This window comes from Felis catus, chromosome F1, assembly GCF_018350175.1.
Source record: "Felis catus isolate Fca126 chromosome F1, F.catus_Fca126_mat1.0, whole genome shotgun sequence".
NCBI classification, from domain to species: Eukaryota; Metazoa; Chordata; class Mammalia; order Carnivora; family Felidae; genus Felis; species Felis catus.
The window spans coordinates 57,856,327-57,883,044 of NC_058384.1; the positions used below are offsets into that span (position 1 = coordinate 57,856,327).

Below are 26,718 nucleotides of genomic sequence, written 5' to 3' on the forward strand. Positions count from 1 at the left end.
ATGAATGAGAGGGATAATGGGGCAGGTAGAGGCTTTGGGCTTATTCCTCTGGGTATTAGCTCATTAGTTTATCCAGTGTTTGACCCAACCTCAGCTCCGTGTTAGCTTTCGTACTTTGGGTAATTTACCCAAACAACATGGACCCCAGCTTTCTCATACTTTAAATGAGCATAGGAAGTCCTACTTCTCAGAGTTGCTACAAAGACGTCATGAGATGGCTCATGTAAATTTCTGATGAGTGACTGGATGCAGTGTCTGACACTGAAGAGACTGGCTTATTACTCTACACCCAGCTCTCAATATTAACGTGGGAATGAACCACTGCTGGTTTTCATATCTTCTTCTACCAACACCAATTAATACAGGTTAGTTCACTGGCTCAGCCTTGTCTAGCTGCTTCTTTGAGGTTAGAGAGAGAACACAAATTTCCCGTGGGTAAGGCAAGCAAGCTGTAGACAGGAATAGTGATCTGGGGTTGGTGGGGGAATGAAGGGTTGGGTGAGTGTGGGCGTTCTGCATTGGGAGAAAAGTTGAGGGAGAAAAGCTTGGGGTACTAGAATGCTTTTTAAAAATTATTTGTTATTATTATTATTTAAAATATTTATTCTTGAGAGAGAGAGAGAGAGAGAGAGCATGCACGGTGGAGGGGCAGAGAGAGAGAGAGAGGGAGAGGCGGACTCCGAAGCAGGCTCTAGGCTCTAAGCTGTCAGCACAGAGCCCGATGCGGGGCTCGAACTCATGAATTGTGAGATCATGACCTGAGCTGAAGTCAGAAACTTAACCGACTGGGCCACGTAGGTGCCGCAGAATATTTTCGAGGAGAGGGTTGTTGAAGCCCCATTTTGCTTGGTTGGGGAATACATCCTTGGAACTTTATACTGTAGTGGAAAGAGTTCTGTCCCCAGACAGCTCCTGGCTTTGTCACCGAGAGCTGGAGTAGAAGGGCTGTTGAGAACAGGCACTGTGGGTCTAGTCTGCTTGGGTTTGAATCTGGCTCGTCATGTATTAGCTGTACAACCTAGGACAAGGTACATAACATCTTTGTGCCTCCTCTGCCTCACCTATAAAATGGAGAAATTGATAACGACAGTCTCTACACAGGTTTAAGATGAAGAGTGTATCCATCAGGTGGAAAAGTTTAGAGCAGGGCCTGGAGCACATTGAAATGTGCTGTGGCTAGTAGCCATTGCATTAGCTGTGTTAGCTTTCTAGCTCCCTTTGTTAAAGTTTATTTATTTGTTTTGAGAGACAGAGAGAGAGAGAGCATGAGCAAAGAGATGGGCAGAGAGAGAGAATCCCAAGCAGGTTCCACATTCAGCGTTGAGCCTGATGCAGGGCTCGATCTCACAACCGTGAGATCATGACCTGAGCCAAAATCAAGAGCCAGATGCTTCACCGACTGAGCCACTCAGGTGCTCCACAGTTCTAGTTTCTTGAGCAGCCTTTTTGCGGCTTGATAGTTTCATCTGCAAAGTGGGGGCAGTGAGGCTGGTGTTACATGCTTCCCAGGATTGTCAATAAATGAAGTCTCAGATATGCGTGTGTTTGAACTAAGCTTGAAGGGCTAGGAAATATAAAAGTGGCCCCAGAATATGCAGTAAGTTGGCCATAGATGGCCAATGGCCCAGCAATGAGTAGTGTGTTTGTTCTCTTCTTATGCCTGAGAATACCGTAAGTTTTCTCTTGTGCTGCCTTTCCCCACCCACAGGCGCTGATTTCTCCTTTTCCAAAATTACTGTTGTTACCAGTGATTATTGCAGGCAAATGAACAAATGTATTTGCACTCGAAGAAGACGTACGTTTACCTCAGACTTCCCTTCCCTAGCACTAAACGCTTCCAGTTACTCATCTGTCCACGGAGGCCGGAGTAAGGGCAGAGACCCCCTTCCTGGGTGTGAGGTGTGATGCCGTGACATAATGAGCCAGGTAGTCATGCTCCGAGTATAAACATTGGCTCATCTTCTCATCATGATACATTTTTAAAGCTCATTTCTGGATGCACGGAGCAGCTTTCTTTTTCTTTCTTTTTTTTTTTTTTGTTAAAATTCGAATGAAAGGGAGGCTTACACATTAAAATTTTTTTTAATGTTTATTTAATTTTTGAGAGAGAAAGAGGCAGAATGGGAGCCGGGGTAGGGGCAGAGAGAGAGGGAGGCATAGAAACGGAAGGCTCCAGGCTCTGAGCTGTCAGCACGGGGCCTGACGCCTAAGACTCGAACTCACGAACTGCAAGATCATGGCCTGAGCCGAAGTCAGACACTGAACCGACTGAGCCACCCAGGCGCCCCTGACACATCTTGGTTCTGTTCTTCGTCTCTCTCTTGAGACTTCAGAAACAACTGGAATTTCCCTGGCCACCTTACAGGACAAAACTTGTCCCATTATGAGCAGCCCATTCCATCATCATCAGCGGGATCTGGAGAGCGATCTTGAGGAGGTGATGTTATTTTTGCTAAAGTTAGAAAAAGGAAAGAAGCTGATAGATTTCAGGACCACGAAAGAAGGAGTATTGAGCAAGGACATGTATCATGAGCCATCAAGCTAGAAGGAAGGACGTGCTCTTGGTTTGGTTGTTCACGACGTGCCATCAATGAAATACGAAGCCCTCCAAATCCCTAAAACCCAGGCACAGTATGTTAACGGGCCGTAGCAGCACGTATGGGTGGAGGCGGTGTGTGGACCTCATCGGCTCTCTCTGTTTTAAACACTGTGTATGTGTTCATTGGCCCCAGACCAGTTCTACCACTTAACCTGTCCTTGCCCCACAGCCATGGTAGTTTTTGCTTGGGACCATGTGCCCTCTGCTTGTCTGCAGAATCTTGTATCCTCTCAGGGAGAGTCGTGTGGTGGGCTGGTGGCGGAATGAGAGGGAAATATGTACACACAGGGCCCAGCTGAAAATGACTTTAGCACAGAGTTTATTTAATACATCCTCCAAATTGTAGTTTGAAGCCTCTGTTAACAAGAAAGCACTCTCTTTTTGAGCAGCGGGAGTGTTTTATAAATGGAATTTGCAGACCAGAAATGCTCCCCATTAATTTTCCCTGTCTACAATTACTATCATTACATTCTTAAAGCACTTTTAAAATAAACTACGCCATGATGTAATGTGCACACTCTGAGCTCCAGTGATGGGACAATGGGGCAGCCGCATCTGGAGTTTGGACTGCTATCTTCTAGGGAACATCTTGATGGCTATAATTACTGTCATGTTATGGGAACTGAAAAAAAAAAAGGCGCCAGAGTTCCAAATAAAACATAAAATGGCTTTGATATAATAAATGTTACTATCATTGTTTAAAAATGTTGTGACCCGTCTGCTGTAGTTTCTGAGAAAGATATTTTCCAGCACTTGATATTCCGCCCCCCCCTCCTCTCTTTCATATTCTATTACTGCAGATAAGGATGAAGAAAATCCTTAGGACAGACTTGTTTTAAATCAATGTAACACAATGCCAGCATTGTCTCTCTTCAAGATGAACTTTTAAGTTAAATTTGGCATGAGCTTTACCAGAACTACAAACAACTTTGCTCCAGAGACACTTTATCCACCCTATTAGGGAGCATTAATAATTCAAATGTTATGGTTGTGGTTAATTGTGCTCATTGGGATAAACCAGGGGTGGGAGCATTTTTGTATAGGACATGCTTGCGTCCAGTGCGTCCCCAGCCAAGGCATCCAGAACAGTTTAAACTCACTCCAGAGGAGTCGCAAAATGCACATGTGGTGTAAATGTTATCATCCCATGGGAACCAGGTTTGGAAGAACCCGTGATGAACTTGGACCCAGGTATTGGACCAATTTCTGTATCAAGTGATGAGGATCACTTGTATATGGGAGAAGTCATTATTGTGGGTACTGATCCATGGTGACATTCATTCATTTTCTCAAGGAAATTTTATTATATGAAATTGATTTAACTTTGTGGAATCTAAGTCATGGTTTCATAGTGAGTATCAGCAACTTTAAGGAAGCCAGTGCATCTGACTTAGGCAACCGATTAGCTTTGACAATAGTGTGTACACAAAACCTTAATGAAGTAATCTGTTCTGCTGATCATTTTTCTTTACGGGTTTGCTGATAACATCTTCAGTTTGAGGATGGACCTTCTGATGTAAGAGTTGGGACTCAACCAGGAAAAATTTATTTGACCTGATCTGGATTTCATCATGTTCTGTGAGTTTGTAGAGTAATCTTTCTACATGTGTCACATCGATTGACTGGCTGTCTCTGAGTGTTCTCTTGGGTAGTGACTTCTTTTTATTTCATTTGGTATCATGTTTCCCCTTTTCTCAAAGATTTGTCCATATGTCCTTGCTGGTTAGCAGTAAGTGAGACCATAGACAATGGTTTGGCTTCCAGGTGTAAGTTTTTTCATCCTCACGCTACCTACTGGGGTGAGTTTCTTCAGCGGTCAGCACTGGCCAGCTCCCTAGACAAAGCATGGGAGACCATCTTAGGCCAAACCAGGTGAAGAGTGGCATTGACCTTGATAGTCCACCTCAGTTCTGGAAAAAAAACCAATCCAAGCAGAGACTCTATTGCTAATAGATAATAGAGCCTTCTTTGGGTACAGACCAGAGGGCATTGTTAATGTCTGTGTTTCCAAGTCTGCTGACTAGATCTTCTATTCACTAGATACTTTCCAAGGTCTGTTCTTTCTCAGAAGTGGGACTCACTTATCAACACTCCACAATGCCGTGAGGCTAGAGAACAATTCTAGATTTGTTTGCAAGGGACGCGAAGCCAATTGTTGGAGGGCTATTTGCATACTACCCTGAAATCCAAGTCAGGTTTTTGTTTTCCCTTTGTGATACAGCTTTGAAAATGCTCGATTCTTCACTTTGTCTCGTAAGTATGCTTCTGCCCTTTGAAAAATAACTCCATCTTTGTCCTGCTCATTCTACCCCTTTATTGTTTTCAGTATGGCTCCCAAGTACTGGATACTCAGTGAGGACTAATTGCTGGTTGCAATATTCCAGAGAATATTTGTGTAAGTGGTCTTGTTATAAAACAAATTGAACTTTCCTATTGAAAGATTATTATGCTATTTCGGCATTAAGAAGTACATCATAAAAAGACGTTAGCAACACTAACTGAACGTTCAATCTACTTTCTGTTTGTTGAAGCGTTTATGGCTCTTAAGACAAGAGAAATAACAAGGAAAGAAATGACTCTGAATACAGAACATTTTATTACACAAATAAAAAAAATGAGAGCGTATCTGTTAGCTCTTGCCAACTTTTGAAATATGGATTCCATTTGTCTTTATTATGGTCTATTCCCGTAGTGCCGTTCTCCTATTTATTAATTTTTGTATGTTACCATTAAACAGATATGTGTGCCTACTGGAAATAGTCAAAGCTCTTTCAAGAAACATGAAAAATGAGAAAAATATATCAACTCATCTTTTTATTATTCTGTCAATAAATTAAGAGGCATGCAGTTCTTGTGGCTTATAATCCCTTTCCAAAAAAGTATGTGTGTTATCATGGTAAAACGTCCCAGCAAATCTGTAATAATCACGATGACTCATAGATATGTGATTCCCCTTATTAAGAAAAAAAAAGTACAGGAAATCCAATATAAATGAACTGTTTTCCTCAGTAGTGTAATAAAACTTGGATACCGGTATATGAGTTTTTGATTATATCATCCACTGATAATCTCTGGGTTCATTTCCTCCCAGTGAAGATTCAGTCTCCTTCTTCCCCCCCGCCCCCGCCCCCACCAGCCCCTTTTGGCCACTAACATTTTAGCAATCCTGCTCCCTCGGCTGGGGAGGAGGCCTCCCAGTCACAGCCACCACAGCGTAGTATATTTTAAGGGCTGTAAATTTTCACCGTCAGATTTGAGCCAGGGGTGTTAAGCTCCAGAAGATGCACATCTGCTTCCTACTCAAATGGTCTTTTGTTGTGCTTCTCAGTAGAGGGAGAGTTGTAATGCCGCAAGAATAAATCCCGAGTGGGGAGGGGTAAATTATGGCGTTTCAAAAAGAAATGTTCATGACTGCAAATATAACCGGGCTTAATTCTGTTCTTAAATTCTGTATTTCTTTTCAGAGGGCCATGATAATTTTTTAGTACTCTTTAATGAACAGAGTAAGTCACTATTCAGTTTCGAAAGTGAAAAATTATTTTGTAACCTGAGTCATAACCCCTGAATGTATCTGGTTTCTATGTTTGGATTTCCAAATGTCAGGTTTTCCTAAATAGGATCACATGAGTACAGGGCCAGAAAACAAAAGAAATGTCTAAGCAACTACTTGGGAAGTGTGCCTGTGGTCCATGCCGTTGTGTCCAGCCTATGAGTTTTTATTTACTAAAAAAGAGGTAATCAAAGAATACTTAGTGTCAGAGGTTTATTTACATTCTTTCTATTCTAATACTTCACTATCCAAGAGCAGACAATGATGGACCAATTTCATAGCTAGCAGAAATGCAAAGAGATAAATATAATCAATTTTCAGTTTCCTCATGGGTTTTGTTCCAAAGTCCACTTGTGAGTCTTTCTTTTGGAACTGTGGGCGTATTTTCCCATCGAAACAAATTTATCACTGGTAGGTCAGTTTCCTAGCCAGCCCACAGAATATGCTCAACCCATATGCCGCTAAAAACTAGTATGAAAAAACTTGATCATAAATTTTCTGGGGATACAAGCATTTATTTATTCATTCAAAAATGTATTGAGTGCTTACTTGGTGGGAATTCAGAGACAACCTGGGTGTCCGATGGTAAGAACGTGTTGGTTGAATCAGGCAGTTAAATGCTTGTTTCTTAGTCCAAGTGCCATCATGGAAGATAAAGTAGTATGTTCTGCAAGTACCCAGGACATAAGGTGAAGGTGCAGGGGGTTAGAACAGGATTCTCAGAGGATGTCTGAGTTTTTTTTTTTTTTTTTTTCTTTTTGCTAGAAGAGAAGGATGGAGTCAGGGAAGGGAGTGAAAGTGGGAATTTTCTCTTGGTGAGAAGGGGAATCATCATGAAGACTTAAAAGATCTTAGCCTGTTAAGAACAGATGGGAAGGTTGACTGTCATGTAGCAAGGGCCTTGCCAATGGGGCTTGGCAAATAGGGGTTTGTTTGCTTCACTTGGAGGTGAGATTTCCAGTCGGGGATTGACATGTTCATATTTGCACTTTAAAAGTTCGCTTGGCCACTCTGTTATACTGAATGGGCTAGGCCATTGGCCCAGGGTAGGGAGAGGGAGCAGGGGGCTGTTGGAGTTAGGTCAGAAAAAAATACGGGGGCATGAGGGGAGGCTACGTGGGAAAGAAGGGATGGATTGGGGATCCTAAGGAGGTAAATTTGCCAGGATCTGAAGACAGATTTGATTTAGTAATAAGATAACATTAGAGATGAATAGAAAGAATGGGAATATACTATTCATACACACATGAAAAGAGGAAGAAAAGTGAAAGGAAAGGAAAGAAATAAAATGAAAAGGAAAGGAAAGAAAAAGAAGAAAGAAAGAAAAAGAAAGAAAGAAAGAAAGAAGAAAGAAAGAAAAGAAGAAAGAAAAGAAGAAAGAAAAGAAGGAAGGAAGGAATGTAGGAAGGAAAGATGGTAGGAAGGAAAGAAAGAAGGAAGGAAAGGAGGAAGGAAAGATGGAAGGAAGGAAAGAAAGAAGGAAAGGAGGAAGGAAAGATGGAAGGAAGGAAAGAAAGAAGGAAGGAAGGGAGGAAGGAAAGGGGAGGCATAGACTTGGGGGCAGGAGCTCAGTTACAAGTCTGTGTGCTGGAATCATTACTTTGCTCAGAAGGTTGGAGATGAAGGACGTACTTGGGAACAATAGAGGCAGGAGATATGATCGGTGAGAAGGAGGAGGGTTTAAAGGGGGTCGTCAGAGGTGGTGGATCATAGCTAGAAGAGAACCTTGCCCAGAAGTGAAGATGGTAGAAGATTTCAGGGAAGACAGAAAAAAAAAAAAAAAAAAAAGAGTCACTGGTATAGATACCAAGATTAAGAAATACATTGGATTTAGCCGATAGGAGGATATTGGTGATCCAAATTCCAGTTTGGGAGACCAGGAACACATTTCTCTGTCCTGCACTAGTGGCTCTGTCACAGAGCAAAGTAGCTGTGCTGCAGTGACGTGGGGTGAGGGTGGGGCCATAGGTCTCTGTCAGGAAAGTAGTGACCACTGGGTTGAAACGGTGAAACTGCAGAGTTGTAGTCCTGAGTGCAAAGGGTTTGAAGGGTGGGTGTGTGTTGGGTGTGTGGGGGAGAGGGTGTGAAGAGTACTATTCCAATGAGAGAGACCCAAGGAGAAGTGTCCTTAGGGTAAACAGCTGTGGGAGATGGATGGCCAGTGGCTACGAACATGGGTTATCAATAAGCTGATTCTTACCGGTCGCTGTGTTATTATTACCCAAAGGGCCCCGTTTTTGGAAAGCGTGAGAGTGACATCTAAACTCCTTAGCGGAACGTGCAAAGCTTCTCACAGGTGGGTCCTCACTAGCCTCAACTCTAGCCACCGTCCAACCGTGTTTCCCCATGTTGGAATGCTGTCCTACCCCCTCCACACGCCCACCCCCATTCTCTCTCCTACCTCCATGTTCTTCGCATGCGGTTCCATCTGTCATGAATGTTCTATTCCCCTTTTCCCAGAAATCTTCCTAAACCACACAGACTGAATGTCATCTCTTCCGTAAAGCCCCTATGACAGAGCAGGCTCTCCAGTTCCTTGCTTATATGTTTATTAAAGCAGCCAATGGAGCTTAAAAATAACATCTCACCTCTCTCCTGGACTGTGAGTTTCAAGGACACAGAGGTGCTTATTGATCTGGACTTTTCCAGTGCCTATTGAAGCGCTTACCCATAACGAGTGCTCAGGACTTGTTGAATGACAAATCCTGATTGAACTCAGAGGTTAGTTGTAAAAACTGTTAGTCAGAAAAGATGGCACTCACTAAACTTTACTGGCCGGAAGCAGTTATGGGAGTGGGAAAGCCCATCACCCCAGCCTCTTTTGGCAGGTATATTAAGGGACTGTGCCTAAATGCTATTAAGGCTTTTATGTTAAGAACTTACCCAAGGGGCGCCTGGGTGGCGCAGTCGGTTAAGCGTCCGACTTCAGCCAGGTCACGATCTCGCGGTCTGGGAGTTCGAGCCCCGCGTCGGGCTCTGGGCTGATGGCTCGGAGCCTGGGGCCTGTTTCCGATTCTGTGTCTCCCTCTCTCTCTCTGCCCCTCCCCCGTTCATGCTCTGTCTCTCTCTGTCCCAAAAATAAATAAACGTTGAAAAAAAAAAAAAAAAAAAAGAACTTACCCTGTGTCCTCAGTGATACTGGGCAGCCAGGATGAGTCATGACCCTCAATTTAAGCATCTGGAAGAGTCAATTTTATTTTGGGAGAAACTCTGTGTCACCTTTACTGAAAAAAGAAGGGTGCACAAGGTCTTGGCAAGAGGATATATTTCATAAATCTGTAAAATAAATGAAGTTCTTTGGGGACATTAATTCTTCTATAACCTCTCTTGATGAGTTCAGAAAGTATTTATTATCAGATGGAGCCAATTCCAAAGTGAAGCTCAGAGAATTTTCTTTCCTGAGGTCCTGGAACACAGCTTTGGTTAGTGATACTAATCTATGATGATGACTCAGAAGCAGGAAGTGACACGAGAGGAGCCTTGGTTCCAAATAACACTTGAGGGGCGGGAGGAGCCCAGAGGACCGAAATCCTGTGTGTTTTTCTCAGTGTCTTTACTCAGATGATTGTCCTTCGTCTTTCTGAGTCTAGTCCAGACACAGTGAAATGAAGGATCCGTATAAGTATCCTTTGGGTTTCTGACATGAGTTACCGCTTCGTATCTGATCCTGTTAAACTCAATGAAACTGCAATAATGGTATCATAAAAGTTTTGCTTTTATTTATTTATTTTATTTTTTAAAAAAATTTTAATGTTTATTTGAGAGAGAGAGAGACAGACCATGAGCCATGAGCCAGGGAGGGGCAGAGAGAGAGGGAGACACAGAATCCAAGGCAGGCTCCGGGCTCTGAGCTCTCAGCACAGAGCCTGACGTGGGGCTCGAACTCACAAACTGCGAGATCATGACTTGAGCTGAAGTCGGACGTTTCACGGTGGAGCCACCTAGGCGCCCCAAAATGTTTGCTTTTAAACCGTGAATTAGAGAATCATAGAAGGAAGAGGACTGCATATGGCATTAGAAGACTGGGTTCTGGGGTGCCTGGGTGGCTCAGTCAGTTAAGCGTCATGATCAGGTCATGATCTCATGGTTTGTGAGTTTGAGTCCCACGTCAGACTCTTCACTGACAGTGTGGAGTCTGCTTGGGATTCTCTCTCTCCTCTCTCTCTCCCTCTCAAAATAAATAAATAAACTTAAAAAAAAAAAAAAAGAAGACTGGGTTCCAGTTTCAGATTTTATACTTACATCCATGTGACTTTGAACAAGGGCCATTTAATTTCTTCAAGTCTAATGACCTCATCAGTAAAATGGGGAGGATGCTACCTGCTAATAATTCCTCACTGACATCCACTGAGCCCGTGCTATGTGCTGCACACTACTTTACATGGATTGGTTCTCCTGAGTCCCTTTGATGTACATAGGTTGTTATCCATTATGTAGGTGAGGAAATTGGGATTTACAGAGATGGTGGGGTGGGGAAGGAAGAAGCAGAACTGGAATTTCAATCCAAGTCTGAGTTAATTACTGAGGCTCTCTCTCTCTCTCTCTCTCTCTCTATATATATATATATATATAATGGTAATATAATATATATTTCCAATGAAAAAGCAACACATGTTTACTTAGAAATGAAAAATTTAGGGGTGCCTGGATGGCTCAGTCAGTCAAGCATCTGACTCTTGATTTCGGCTGAGGTCATGATCTCATGGTTCATGGGATCGAGCCTGTTGTTGGGCTCAGCACTGACAGCATGGAGACTGCTTGGGGCTCTCTCTCTCTGACTGTCCCCAACTCATGCGTGTGTGTGCATGCATGCACCTCTTCCTCTCTCTCAAAAATAAACAAACAAACTTAAAAAAATTTAGAAAACATATGTTGAGCAAGAAGTTAAAGTTATCCATATTAACTCAACTCAACTTGGAAATACCCAGTCAACATTTCTTTTTCTTTTTTCTTTTTTCTTTTTTAACATTTCCTTTTTTAAGTTTATTTACTTAGTTTGAGAGGCGGGGGAGGGGCAGAGAGGGAGAGAGAGAATCCCCAGCAGGCTCTGTGCCCAGTGCAGAGCCCCAGGTGGGGCTTGCCCTCACCATCGTGAGATCATGACCTGAGCCAAAACCAAGAGTCGGACGCTTAAATGACTGAGCTCCCCAGGCGCCCCTCAACATTCTTTAACAAAATCTTACCATGCATATTATTTGAACTGACATAATTATTCACATTATTCACTTGGGGGCAGACACAGAACACCCGAAGAGAACAGGGGAGGGCAGGTTGCCACAGCACGGTGTCTGTGGGCATGGTTAAACAAGCGTTGTTTTCTACTGAGGTTTGGTATTTAACCTATTTTTTCATCCCTTCTACCTACCATCTTTCCTACCTCATATCTATTCTTCTCCTTCCTCCACTTAATAATTTTATTAATTTTCTTTTGAAATCAAAGGAATATGGTGTGTAAATAGGTAACAGCAAATCAACAAGGCCCACTGGACGAGGGAAAATAGACATTAATTACTTAGACAATTCGTATGGTCCAAGTGGCAGCCAGTTCACTTAGTCTGTTAAATCTCAGAGCCAGATCTTTCTCTTGAGGATCTGGAAGGTTTGCATAAAGAGAATTACTTTAGCTCCAGCTTCTGCTCCTAGAATTGTGTCACAGAAAGATCCAACAAGAGAGTGGGGGCGGACTTGTCGCAATGCACTATGACTACTGGAAAATATCTCTTTTTAAAATTGAAACATAATTGACATCCAATATCCTTTTAGCTTCAGGTGTTCATCATAGTGATTTGAATTTTTATACATTATGAAATAATCCCTTAGTTACCATCTGTCCCCATACAAAGTTATTACAATTTACTGACTATATTTCCTATGCTGTACATTATATCTGCATGATTTAATTCTTTTATAACTGGAAGTTCATACCTTAAAAATTTTTTTTTAAAATGTTTATTTTTGAGAGAGAAGAGAGCACAAGCAGAGGAGAGGCAGAGAGAGAGGGAGTCACAGAATCCAAAGCAGGCTCCAGGCTCTGAGCTGTCAGCACAGAGTCCGACTCGGGGCTCGAACTCACGGACCGCGAGATCATGACCTGAGCTGAAGTCGGACGCTCAACTGACTGAGCCACCCAGGCACCCCTTAACCCACCTATTATGCCCACCCCTCAAACCCTGCCTGCTCTGGTAATCAACAGTTTCCTGTAACTATGAGTCTATTTCTATTTTATTTTGTTTATTTGTTTTGTTGTTTAGATTTTACATCTGAGTGCAATCGCATGGTGTTTGTCTTTCTGACTTATTTCACTTAGCATGATATCCTCTAGGTCCATCCATGTAGTCACAAATGGCAAGATTTCATTCTTTTTTTATGACTGAGTAGCATTCCATTGTATGTGTGTGTGTATACACACACACACACACACACACACACACACACACACACACTACATATATCACATCATCTGTATCCATTCATCTGTTGATGAGCACACGTTGCTTCTATAATGCAGCTATGGTAAATATTGCTGCAATGAACATAGGGGTGCATATATCTCTACAAATTGGTGTTTTCATTCCCTTTGAATAAACACCTAGAAGTGGAATTGCTGGGCTGTATGGTAGCCTGTTTTTAATTTTTTGAGAAATTTCCATGCTGTTTTCCACGTATGGAAATTGGCTACACCAATTTACATTCCCACCAATCATGTATGAGGGTTCTCTTCTCTCCACATCCTCAACATTTGTGTTTTGTTTTGTTTTTTGTCTCTGTGATAATTGCCAATCTAACAGGTGTGAGGTGATATTGCAGTTTTGAATTTCATTTCTCTGATGTTAGTCATATTGAGCAGCTTTTCATGTGCTTGTGTGTCGTCTGTCTTCTTTGGAAAAATGTCTATCGAAGCCTTTTTCCTCTTTTTAAATCAGGTTTTGTTTTTTTTTTATGTTAAGTTGTATAGGTTCTTTTAAAAAATTTTTTAAAAATGTTTGTTCATTTTTTTGAGAGACAGAGACAGAAAGTGAATGGGGGAGGGGCAGAGAGAGAGGGAGACACAGAATCCGAAGCAGACCCCAGGCTCTGAGCTGTCAGCACACACCCCGACGCAGGGCTCGAACCCACGAACTGTGAGATCATGACCTGAGCCGAAGTTGGATGCATAACTGACTAAGCCACCCAGGAGCCCCTCTAAGTTCTTTTTTTTTTTTTTTTTTTTTAAATTTTTTTTTTCAACGTTTATTTATTTTTGGGACAGAGAGAGACAGAGCATGAACGGGTGAGGGGCAGAGAGAGAGGGAGACACAGAATCGGAAACAGGCTCCAGGCTCTGAGCCATCAGCCCAGAGCCTGACGCGGGGCTCGAACTCACGGACCGCGAGATCGTGACCTGGCTGAAGTCGGACGCTTAACCGACTGCGCCACCCAGGCGCCCCTCCTCTAAGTTCTTTATACAGTTGGGGTATTAACCCTTTATTGAATGTATGATTTGCAAATATTTCTCCCATGTAGTAGTTTGCCTCTTTGTTTTGTTAATGGTTGTTTCTCTTGCAAAAGCTTTAGTTTTATATTATCCCATTTGTTTCCTTTAGATTTTGTTACCCTTCCCTTGGGAGACTGGCCCCCAAATATTGCTAAGACTGATCTAAAAGCACTTACTGCCTATGTTTTCTTCTAGCAGTCTTATGGTTTCAGGTCTTACAGTCAAGTCTTTAATTCATTTTGATTTTATTTTTGTGTAGAGTGTAGAAAAGTGGTACGGTTTTATTCTTTTGTGTGTAGCTGTCCAGTTTTCCCAGCACCATTTGGTGGAGAGCCTGTCTTTCCCACATTAGATATTCTTTGCTCCTTCGGTATAGATTAATTGACCATATATGCATGGGTTTATTTCTGAGGTTTTCATTATGTTCCATTGATCTAGGTCTGTTTTTATGCCAGTATCACACTATTTTGATTACTATAGCTTTGTAGTATAGTTTGAAGTCAGAAGCGAAATATATCCAGCTTCGTTCTTCTTTACAACATCGCTTTGTCTGTTATTCAGGATCTTTTGTGGTCCCCTACACATTCTAGGATTCATTGTTCTAGTTCTGTGAAAAATGCCACTGATATTTTGATGGGGATTGCATTGAATCTGTAGAGTACATTGGGCAATATGGACATTTTAACAATGTCAATGCTTCCAACCTGTGAGCATGGAGCATCTTTCCATTTATTTATATTGTCTTCAGTTTTTTGGGTCTAATAGTTTTCTTGGTGGAGTCTTTAGGATTTTCTTTATATAGTATCATGTCATCTGCAAATAAATAATATTTACCTCACTTCTTCCTTTCTGAGCCGGAGGCATTTTTTTTCTTTTTCTTGCATAATTGTTGTTGCCAGAACGTCCAAAATTATATTGAATAATAGTGGTAAGAGGGCTGGGGTGCCTGGGTAGCTCAGTCAGTTAATGTCTGACCCTTGATTTCAGCTCAGGTCACGATGTCATGGTTGTGAGATTGAGCCCCACATCAGAGTCAGCACTGGCAATGCAAAGCCTGTTTGGGATTCTCTCTCCCTTCCTCTTTCTCTGCATTCCCCCCCCCCCCCCAACTTGTGCTCCCTCTCTGTCTCTCTCTCTCTCTCAAAATATATAAACATTGGAAAAAAAAAAGTGGTGAGAGTGGGTATCTTTGTCTTGTTCCTGATCTTAGAGGAAAGGCTTTTCACTTTTTACCGTTGAGTATGATGTCAGCTGTGGATTTGTCATATACAACCTGTCTTATATTGAGGTATGTTCCTTCTATACCTATTTTGCTGAGAGTTTTTAATCATAAATGGGTATTGAATTTTGTCAAATGCTTTTTCTGCATCTGTTGAGATGATTATGTGATTTTTATCCTTAAAAAAATTTTTTTTAACGTTTATTTATTATTGAGAGACAGAGAGAGACAGAGCCTGAGCAGGGGAGCAGAGAGAGGAGGAGACACAGAATGGGAAGCAGGCTCCAGGCTCTGAGCTGTCAGCACAGAGCCCAATGCAGGCTCGAACTCACAAATTGCGAGATCATGACCTGAACCGAAGTCGGAGGCTTAACTGACTGAGCACCCAGGCGCCCCTGATTTTTCCCTTTGTTTTGTTAACCTGGTGCATCACACTGACTCATTTGCAGATGCGAAATCATCCTTGCATCTCTGGAACAAATGCCACTTGATCCTTTTAATGTATCCTTGAATTTGGTTTGCTAACTTTTGTTGAAGATTTTTGCATTTACGTTTATCAGGGATATTGGCCTGTAATTTTCTTTTCTTTTTTTGGTGTGTGTTGTTGTTTTTTTGTCTGGTTTTGTTATCAGGTTATAGCAGGTGCTCCTGACAGTGGACTGGGATCATTATCATAGCATGTGAGATGACGAAGCACATCAGAGTTCACTTCTGGCCACTGTAGGTCTTATGCATTTCTTTGCAATCTGAACAAACTAAATTCTTTACAGTGTTTAGAAAAAAACTCCATAATTGCCAAGTACCAAGTTCTATCAGGATTCCCCAGGATTTGGAAGAGGTTTATGTTTTATGTTGCTTTTGCTTGTTTTTACAACACGATATCTAAATAAATGCTTACCCATTTTGCTGAGAAATGGTCCTTGAGTTAGCGGGTTGCATTGCCATCAGTAACTTGATGCAATATGTCAGTCGGTAACTTGAGCAAGACAAGCTTCTGGTACTTCTGATGGAACATTGCATAGAAAGGAAACTAGACTGGAATTTCCTATTACTAAGTGAGGATTTCTAAGCTTCTGAGAAATAAAAGGGAATGAAGCTGTTGTGAATGCTTGAGGGGAGCGAAGGCATTTGTAAATGAAGAATATTGATACAGAGAATAAAGATACCCCTGAGAATAAGGGTGAGAAGATAAACAGCTCCCTTCTGGGGAGAGTGGCCAGAGCCAGCAAATCAAAATATGGGACTCATGTAATATGCAGGATGTGCTTCTACTAAAACAATCCTTCATCGTCTGTCTGAAATTTAAATATAACAGTGTCCTTTATTTTATCTGGTAACTCTCCTTCTGGGTGATAAATCAGATAAAAAAATCTGGTAGAGATACACAATACTTTGCAATTCTCTAGAGTATTCAAATCTAGTTAAGCCAAACCCCTCCCTGGCTTCCTTATCTCTACTTCGTAAATCATCATTTCTTCTCAAAGGTGTATTTTATCTTTCTTTCTGGATTTGTCTGACTCGTGTGTGTGTGTGTGTGTGTGTGTGGGGGGGGGTGGTTAGGGAGCTACATTCTGGAGAGGTTTCCAGGGAGAAAAAGAAACCAGGACTTAAATTTTCTAATGGGGATGATTTTGGAGAGACTGAGTAAGGAGAAGAAAGTGAGGGGAGACTGAGAGACCTTTCAGGACTGGCTAGATGCAACTCTGGATTGGAGTCCTGGATCAAGTCAAATCTTTGGCCTTGGAACTTCATAGTCAGAAGTCATAGCGTTCCCAGGAGCAGTTTCCCGCAAGGTTGGAGTCTCATGGAGGGTATGCACCCAACCTGAACCAGGAAACAGGGGTCGCCCAAGAAGGCTGGTAATTATACTTCTTTCCCCTTCCGGGCTTGTCGTGGGCCTTGCTGCTGCCTCAAGGAGAGTGTTGGGTGATTGGGTTGATCAGGGCCTGGCCCCTTGTAGTGTGACAGCAGGAGTCCCACAACGTTCCAATTACTCAGGATGAACAAGGCTAGGTAAATCCTGGTCAGTAGATGTCTTTCTTCCTAAGGAACAAACAGACCCATAATAGGGCTGGCTTTTCTTTGTAGAGAAAATTAAGGCATGGAGGTAGACTTAAGGACTGTGCGGTGAATGGGAAAGCCATCGGCTTTCTTTGCATCTAATTATGCTGCTTTTACTCATTTTAATAGGTTAAATCAAAGAGATAAACAAATTAGTATTTTTTTCCTTTACTTAACACCAGGATCTCTTCAATGTCCCAGCATTAACAATGCCTTATATATCATTTCCTGTTTTTCTCCACACTCATGCAAATGTAAAAACATATGCCTGTGTGCGTATACATATGTGTGCATGTTTGTATGTATGTATATGTACAGAACACTGTGCTTAGAGTCTTGAAGGGAATAGTGTGTGTGTGTGTTTAAATGGGATTATTAATTACATTAGTTACATTGCCCTGTAACTTCCTATTCACATATTATAAACAGTTCTCTAGCCAATAAAGACTATTCTTATTTTTAATATCTTTAAAAGTTTTGTTATGTGGGTATATAAACTTTGTTTAATTAGTCCTCTATTGATGCGATTTTAGGGTTGTTTTGGCATTAAAAACTGGGCTGCATCAATGTTAAAACATATTCTTATCTATATGTTTATCTCTACCGGGAAGAGTTCAAACCATAAAATTGATCACCAAAGGACATGTATATTTGAAATTTTGACAGGTATTGCATAATTACTTTCCAAAACATTGTAGCAATTTACACTCCTTTTCTCCACCCCTGTATCCATAAGTATGCGGGGGAGCTGATTTCCTCACAGCCTCATTCATGCTGATCGTTTTTAATTATTGTTAATCTGATGCATGGAAATATGGTATTTCATCTTAACTTAACATTTCTCTAACCATCGATGATGTTGAATATATTTTTATTGATTTATTTGCCTCTTGGAAATTCATTCCTCTGAATTGCCTATTCATGTTTTTTACCCCTTTTTCTATTGACTTTTTTTTTTCCAATTAACTTTTAGATGCTCCCTTGTATATTAGGAATTATATTGCTTTGTATCTGTGATGAAACTTTTTTCTCCTAATACATTGTTTATGTTTTAACTTTGTGGTATTTTTTTTGTCATATCAAATTTCAAATTTTTATATAGTCATATATTTAAATTTATTATTTTTTATGTTTTCATTATGAAAGAAATATATCTTCATAGTAAAAATGCACATGGTACAAAAGGGTACAGATTGAGAGGCAAAAGCCTTTTTTCCCAATATTTGGAATTCTTAGGACAATTTTGCCATGCTAATTGAAAGAGCAGACCTAGGCTGGCCGACTCCATCTTGTTCTGTATCCTCCCCTTGAGTAACTTCCTGCTCACCCGTTCAAACTTCCCTATCGAACCACACCTGGCAACCTGCGTGATAGGACTCTGATCCTTCCCCAGCCAAATGGCTGAGGCCACGACCTTTCCCCAGCCAATAGGCTGAGGCCATGACCCTTCCCCAGCCAATCGGCTAAGGCCATGATCCCTATAAAACCTTTGTGGTCTTGAAACCCTCTCTCTCTCTCTCTCTGATATCTCACCACTGCATTGGTGCAGGTAGAGGATTGAGCTCGAGCTAGCTCGAATAAAGGCTCTTTGCTTTTGCATCAGACTCGGCTCCCTGGTGGTCTTTGGGGATCACAAATTCTGGGCATAACATTTGGGGGCTCGTCCGGGATCCCCAAGACCCCCGAGGGACTCCCAACCCAGAGAGACTGATTGGCCACGGTTGGTGTCTGTTCGTTCCCTGTCTTTTCTGTGTGAGCTCATTTCTGAAATTCTGGTAGTGCCTGCTGCGGTCTAAGTGGACACACTGGAGGACCACAGGCTGGGAGTTTTGGAAGACGTCCCGATCCTCTCTTCTGGAGGGATGTGGAATCCCCTCAAAGGTCTGAGACGAGGTGGGTCACTCCTGCAGGTTGGCGTGAGGCCATTGTCTAGCTTTCAGTTTTGCTTCCATGGAGGTGGAAGACTGTTTCTAAGGGCCCTCTGTTTGTCTGTTTCTGTGTTTCTCTGTTTTGTTCTGTGGACTTACTGGACGGACGTTATGGGACAGACTCAGACTACCCCTGTAACCATTATGATTAATTACTTTAAGGATGTCAGCCAAAGAGCTAACAACCTCAGTGTGGAAGTCTGAAAGGGTCGGTGGCAAGTTTTTTGTTCTAGCGATTGGCCAGCTTTCAATGTTGGATGGCCACCAGAGGGGACCTTTGACCTCCCTACCATCCACCAAGTCAGGGGTATCATCTCTCGGCCTAAGACAGGACATCCTGAACAGCTCCCTTACATTATCACTTGGCAGGACCTTGTAGAAGACCCACCCTCTTGGCTTAAGCCCTTCCTAGCCCCACACCCTCTGGAGCCAAAACCCATTCTTGCTTTACAGGGGACAGAGAAGGAGAACAAGAAAAGTCTTACCCAGCCTTCAGCACCCCTCTACCCTGTCCTACAAGGGGGGACTGAAGAAGAATTAATTTTTCCTCCCCCGTACAACCCCCTTAGGATGCTGGAAGAACACCATCCTCCCCCTCTGGGGGAGGCAGACGCTGTTCCGAGAGTGGGAGGCAGAAACGCTCCAGTGGGAAGCCCGCCCTTTACCAGACAAAGGGCTCAGAGGGAGCAATCCGCTTCTGCCGCTGACTCCACTATTCTGCCCCTGCGAGCCACCAGACCCCCCAGATGCAGAGGGGAATCAGCCCCATCACTATTGGCCTTTCGCCACTAGTGACCTCTACATTTGGAAAGCTCAGAATCCTAAGTTTTCTGAGAAACTGGCAGGGCTTATTGATTTATTAGACTCTGTTCTTTTTACCCATCAGCCCACATGGGACGATTGCCAGCAGCTTTTGCAGGTCCTGTTCATGACTGAGGAAAGAGAAAGAATCCTCAATGAGGCCTGAAAACTAGTTCTGGGCACAGATGGGAATTCCACCACCAACCAGGCTCAGATAGATGCCTCCTTCCCCTTAACTCGGCCCCAGTGGGATTTCAACATGGCAGAAGGTAAGGAGAGGCTCCGGGTCTACTGCCAGACTCTAATGGGGGGTCTCCGAATGGCTGCTAGAAAGCCAACCAATTTGGCCAAGGTAGGAAATGTACAACAGGGAAAAGATGAATCTCCAGCTGCCTTTTTAGAACGGATCATGGAGGCATTCTGTACCTATACCCCCATGGATCCAGAGGCTCCAGAAAGCAAAGCAGCTGTTATCATGGCCTTTGTAAACCAATCGGCCATAGACATTAGGAAAAAATTACAGAAAATAGATAGGCCAGGAGAAAAAAGTCTTCAGGACTTACTAGTGGTAGCTGAAAAGGTATATAATAACTGGGAGCCTCCTGAGGATAAGCAGGCTCCTGCCATGGAGGCTGCCAGCAGTAAGCAGACTCAAGACCTGGCCAGAATACTACTAGCTACCACTGCTGACTCCCCCGAGGAACGAGACCACCGTCTCCGGCAGCTGGCGGGCGACTCAAGAGGAGGTAAAGGAACCACCAAGGTGGGGGGGAAGCGGAGGCTGCAGAAAGATCAGTGCGCATACTGCAAGGAGATAGGGCATTGGGCCCGAGAGTGTCCAAAAAAGGCCGGTGGGAAGGGAAGCAAGACTGATCGAGTAAAAGTCTTAGAGCTAGATGAACTGAGTGATTAGGGGAGTCAGGGTTCGGACCTTCTCCCCGAGTGCAGGGTAACTCTTAAAGTGGAGGGGACCCCTGTTGACTTCTTCGTCGACACCGGAGCGCAACATTCGGTCCTCCGCACCCCACAAGGAAAGCTAGCCAGCAAGAAGTCCTGGGTACAAGGGGCAACTGGTATGAGCCAGTATTCATGGACTACCCGAAGAATGGTAGATTTGGGGACAGGCCGGGTATCCCACTCCTTTATGGTAATACCGGAATGCCCCTACCTGCTGTTAGGACGGGACTTACTGACCAAGATTGGAGCTCAGATAACTTTCAGACAAGGGGGGGCCTCAGGTCACCGATGGCAAGGGCCACCCCATCCAGGTCCTGACCGTGAAACTAGAGGATGAATACCGCCTCCACCAGGAGGCCCTCCTGAGAGAGGATAATATAGACAGATGGCTACAAGAATTCCCCTCGGTTTGGGCAGAGACTGGGGGGATAGGACTAGCTGCTCACAGGACCCCGGTCCTGGTAGAGCTCAAGCCAGGAGAAGGTCCGGTAAGGATCAAACAATACCCCATATCTCAGGAGGCCTGGAAGGGGATCCAACCACACATCCGGAGACAACGAAGCCTAGGGGTACTAGCTCCTTGCCAGGGGAACACCCCCCTACTGCCGGTCAAAAAGCCTCACACAAATGACTATCAACCGGTACAAGACCTCCAGGAAGTAAATAAGAGGGTCACGGACATACACCCAACTGTTCCCAACCCATATACTCTCTTGAGCTCCTTGGCGTTCTCCAGGGTCTGGTACACGGTACTAGATTTAAAGGACGCCTTCTTCAGTCTGCCGCTGGCACCCCAGAGCCAACCCTTGTTCACCTTCGAGTGGCATGATCCAGAGGAGGGCTACAGCGGACAACTCACCTGGACACGACTGCCTCAGGGGTTCAAAAATTCGCCCACCATCTTTGACGAGGCACTACATGAGGACCTGGGTGAGTACAGAAGGGAGCACCCTTGCCTCACCCTCCTACAGTACGTAGATGACACCCTGATTGCTGCCGACATGGCCAAGGACTGCAAGCGAGGGACCCAGGGCCTGCTGGCTACCCTGGGGGCCTTGGGGTACCGGGCATCCATGAAGAAGGCTCAGATATGCAGGGAGAGGGTAAGTTACCTGGGATACAGCCTGGAGGGTGGACAGCGGAGGTTATCAGATGCCAGAAAAGAAACTGTCCTAAAGATCCCTACTCCCACCACCCGAAGGGAAGTAAGGGAATTCCTAGGATCGGCCGGCTACTGCCGCCTCTGGGTTCTGGGTTTTGCTGAGATCTCCAGGCCCCTATATGAAGCTACCAAAGAGGGGCAAACATTTAAATGGACTGAAAAAGAAGAAACTGTTTAATCAGTTAAAAAAGGCCCTCCTAAGTGCCCCAGCCCTGGGCCTACCAGACATTACGAAGCCCTTCCACCTCTTTGTAGCCGAACACAAGGGAATAGCAAAAGGGGTTCTAACTCAAGCCTTAGGCCCCTGGAACCACCCGGTGGCTTACCTGTCCAAGAAGCTAGACCCAGTGGCTGCCGGCTGGCCGCCATGCCTAAGAATTATTGCGGCGACAGCACTCCTAGTCAAGGACGCAGACAAACTGACCCTAGGACAGGAGATCTGGATCATGACCCCACGCCCATTGAAGGGGTCCTGAAACAGCCTCCTGACAGATGGATGAGCAACACATGTATGACTCATTACCAGAGCCTCCTACTCAACCCTCCACGGGTGCGGTTCCACCCCAGTGCAGCCCTCAATCCTGCAACCCTGCTGCCCGACCCTGACCTAGGTGCTCCACTACATGACTGTGCGGGGATCCTGGAGCAAGTACACGGATTCTGGACAGATCTGACCGACCGGCCCCTCCCTGATGCCGAGGCTACTTGGTTCACTGATGGCAGCAGCTTTGTGCGGGATGGACACAGGTATGCGGGCGCAGAGGTGGTCACCGAAACAGACACCGTATGGGTGGAGGCTCTACCCTCTGGAACGTCAGCCCAGCGAGCAGAGCTCATAGCCCTCACCAAGGCGTTGACGCTGGGAGCTGGAAAATGGCTTAACATCTACACAGACAGCCGTTATGCATTTGCCACAGCTCATATCCATGGGGCAATTTATCAGGAGAGGGGGTTACTGACGGTGGAGGCCGGACTATAAAAAATAAGCAGGAGATACTTGACCTGCTTATGGCCTTATGGCTTCCTGCCAAGCTGGCCATTATCCACTGCCAAGGGCACCAGAAAACTGATAACCCGGTAGCTAGAGGTAATCGAAAGGCTGACCAGGCAGCCAAGGCAGTAGCCCTTACTTCAGTCCCCACCATGACCATACAACTACCAGACCCGGGAGACCCAGTTTTACCAGAGCAGCCCAAATACTCCCAGGAGGAGGTACAGCAGATCAAGAAACTCCCCATGGCCCAGGAGATAAAGGGCCTAACAAGGAGCTCGTGCTGCCAGACCAGCTCAGAGTCTCAGTATTAGAGCACATGCATCGGTCTACTCACGTGGGGGCCCGAAAATTAAAAGACTTAATCCGACATGTGGGCATCAAGATTCACCAACAGGACACCAAAACAGAGCAAGTTGTATCTGCCTGCAAGACCTGCCAACTCACCAACGCGAGAGCCACATCAAATAAAAAAGGAACCAGGCTCAGAGGCACCAGACGGGGAGCCCAATGGGAGGTTGACTTCACTGAAGTTAAACCAGGAAAGTATGGTTATAAATATCTTTTAATATTTACAGACACCTTCTCTGGCTGGGTGGAGGCATACCCAACCAAGCATGAAACGGCTCAGACGGTGGCTAAGAAGCTACTAGAAGACATCTTACCCAGGTATGGTTTTCCTGCTATGGTAGGATCAGACAATGGACCAGCTTTTATCTCGCAGGTAATGCAGGCAGTAGCCAAGGCTATGGGGGCAAACTGGAAATTACATTGTACTTATAGGCCCCAGAGCTCAGGACAGGTAGAAAGAATGAATAGAACCCTAAAAGAGACCCTTACCAAATTAACCATGGAGACTGGCGGGGACCGGGTGACTCTCCTACCGTACGCCCTTTACCGGGTTAGAAACACTCCTTACACTCCGGGTTTTACTCCCTACGAGATCATGTTTGGCAGGCCACCGCCTGTTATTCCCAACCTTCGAGCTGAACTTTCTGCTGAGTTTAAAGATCAAGAACTTTTTCTTTCCTTGAGAGGGCTGCAGAGGGCGCACGAGGACATTTGGCCGCGCCACCGTGCCATCTACGACGCTGGCCCGACCCCGACACCTCATCAGTACAGGCCGGGAGACTGGGTCTACGTCAAGAGGCACCACCGAGAGACCCTCGAGCCGCGCTGGAAGGGACCCTACAACGTGGTGCTGACAACCCCCACCGCTCTCAAAGTAGACGGCATCGCGACCTGGGTCCATCACACCCACATTCGGCCAGCGGACCCCTCCTCGATCGGGAAGGACTTCGTCACACAATGGGCCGTCAATCAGGACCAACACAACCCGCTCGAGGTCAAGTTACAGCACATTCGACCCACCTGATATTGGTTCCGCTGTTAACTCTGCTTGTCATTGCTCATGCTGCCGGGAGTCCCCACGGCCCCCAAAACATTATCTAGCAGATCATAGACACCAGCTCAGGGACTGCGTGAGGGCTGTCCAACTAATGGTCCTCCGTGCTCAGTACAAGCCCCTAATAACAGGAGAGGACAAAATAGAAATGCAGCCGGTCCCATGATTGGGTCCGCAAGATACATGACAAGGGGGGAATGAAACAGCAGACCTAGGCTGGCCGACTCCATCTTGTTCTGTATCCTCCCCTTGAGTAACTTCCCGCTCACCCGTTCAAACTTCCCGATCAAACCACGCCCGGCAACCTGCGTTACGGGACGCTGATCCTTCCCCAGCCAATCGGCTGAGGCCACGACCCTTCCCCAGCCAATCGGCTGAGGCCATGATCCCTATAAAACCTGTGTGCTCTTGAAACCCGCTCTCTCTCTCTCCGGTATCTCACCGCTGCGTCGGTGCAGGTAGGGGATTGACCTCGAGCTAGCTCGAATAAAGGCTCTTTGCTTTTGCATCAGACTCGGCTCCCTGGTGGTCTTTGGGGATCACGAATTCTGGGCACAACAGAATCAGTGTTAATAGTTTCTCCCTTACTAATTGGGAGGTTTTTATGTTTGTGTAAGCATCTCTCTCTACCTAAAACTGCTAACATTTACTTAGCACCAACTACATGCTAGGAAATGTTCTAGGCAAAATTCCTGCTTATGGAGATTACATTCCAATATTACAAACAAGCAATAAACAAACAAACCAAGAGATAAATAAAAGAATTTCAAATGATAAGGTCTGTTAAAAAAACAGGGCTAGGATACACAAAGTGATGAGGAGGACATAAACTTAGATGGGGTGGTTCAAGAGGGAGTCTCTAAAGAGACGAAATAGGGGGTGCCTAGGTGGCTCAGTCGATTAAGCGTCAACTCTTGGTTTTTTAATTTTCATTATTTTTTAATTTTTAAAAAAAATTTTTGAGACACAGAGACAGAATGTGAGTGGGGGGAGGGGCACAGCGGGATAGGGGCAGAGAAAGAGAGGGAGACACAGAATCCAAAGCAGGCTCCAGCCTCCACGCTGTCAGCACAGAGCTGGACCTGGGGCTCGAACCGTGAGCCATGAGATCATGACCTGAGCTGAATGAAGTCTGATGCTCAACCGACTGTGCCACCCAGTTGCCCGTGGCCTCTCGGTTTTGGCTCAGGTCACGATCTGGCGGTTTTGTGAGTTCGAGCCGGGCGGGGGCTCTGCGCTGGTGGCACAAAGCCTGCTTGGGATTCCCTCTCTTCTTCTCTCTGTCCCTCCTCCACTTGCACTGTCTCTGTCTCGCTCAAGTAAATAAAATCAAACTTAAAAAAAAATTAAAGGGAGGAAATTTGATTGGCAAAATTTTAAGTTTCATTCTCCTAAATAGCTTAACTTCAATTTTACGTGGACGGTGTGAACGCATGCTTATCTTTCTGTGTCTCTTGCAATCACAGTACCTGTGTAGCCGAGTCTATTCACTGGATCTCTTGGAAGCAGATTATGCACGTGAACAGTGCTTTGTGTTAACCAAAAGGAAGTGTGGAGGTTGTCTGGAGAAGGGGCCTCACCGAAGAAGGGAGGAAGTGGATCTCCCATAAGTAAGTACTCTAATTACGGGAGCACATGTTGAAGGCTTGGCTAATGTGAGGGCGGGGCTGTTTATGGCTCTTATTTTTCCAGTTTATTTGCAGCCCCGTGAGCAGGCGCGTCTGAGAGGGACCGATGTCAAGGCTGAAAGCAGGCAGTATAAAATGTTTTCGTTTCCCTCAGGTGCAGCCTACCATTTTGAAAATACAGAAGCGCCTGTGGGGATAAAGGAGGTCAGTTTGCTAAATGGGCATCTCTTTGTTGTGGCTTAGAGATCTAAGGCTGGTTTCTGGGAAACTAGGCAATGTGGAACTGAAAGAGATTCTGTGCCCCACATGCTTAGCCACCACTGAGCTGTCAAACACAAACAAAGCGCATTGCCTATTTAAAGGAGAAAGGAGAAGTGTAAGGCTGAAGTCAGGTTCAGCAGTTATCTCTGGATTTCTGTTGTCGGTTCTGCTCCTGATCCACTCTTTAGTGGCTCTTTGAGAGCTGGTTTGCTAACCCAAACAGATAGACAAACAAGTGATGTATGGAAAGCCACTGAATCAGGCCTTGTCTCATAGCGCCTTTGCTGTGCTCTGAGAAAGCTCAGATTTATCTTCTTGGCAGGAAGTACCCAAAGGGGTCTGTCTACACAGCAGATTCCTGCAGGGAGAGGTGGCCATGCTGTGGAAGTGGGTTATTGTGATTCCCATGCCTCTCTGGTGAACCCAGAGGGACCCTTGAATGCGTTGGGTAGCTCAAGTTCTCATGTACTTTCTTAATGACTGTAATCAGGTGAGCAAGATGACAAACCACTTGGGCCTCTTGGGGCAATGCTTTGCAAGCCTATGCAGCTACCCCTTTGGATAATAAAACATGTTCAAATTGTGAGAAATCCTCATTTAGGTGAAGGAGGAGTTGCAATCACCTTGATGACCCATCCTGGGCAAGCCATTGTTTGTTTCACCTTTTCTGTAGATCTTGGCA

The 26,718-nt window shown here is 44.6% G+C and overlaps 1 long non-coding RNA gene across 1 annotated transcript; it reads left to right on the top strand.

Moving 5' to 3' along the window:
* The first annotated feature begins 2,174 nt into the window (after positions 1–2,174).
* LOC111558343 lies at positions 2,175–23,380 on the top strand. Its single transcript, XR_006591829.1, has 6 exons — positions 2,175–4,852; positions 8,377–8,445; positions 19,718–19,901; positions 21,326–21,519; positions 22,363–22,498; positions 23,321–23,380. It is a non-coding gene; the product is annotated as an uncharacterized LOC111558343 (long non-coding RNA).
* The last annotated feature ends 3,338 nt before the right edge of the window (positions 23,381–26,718 follow it).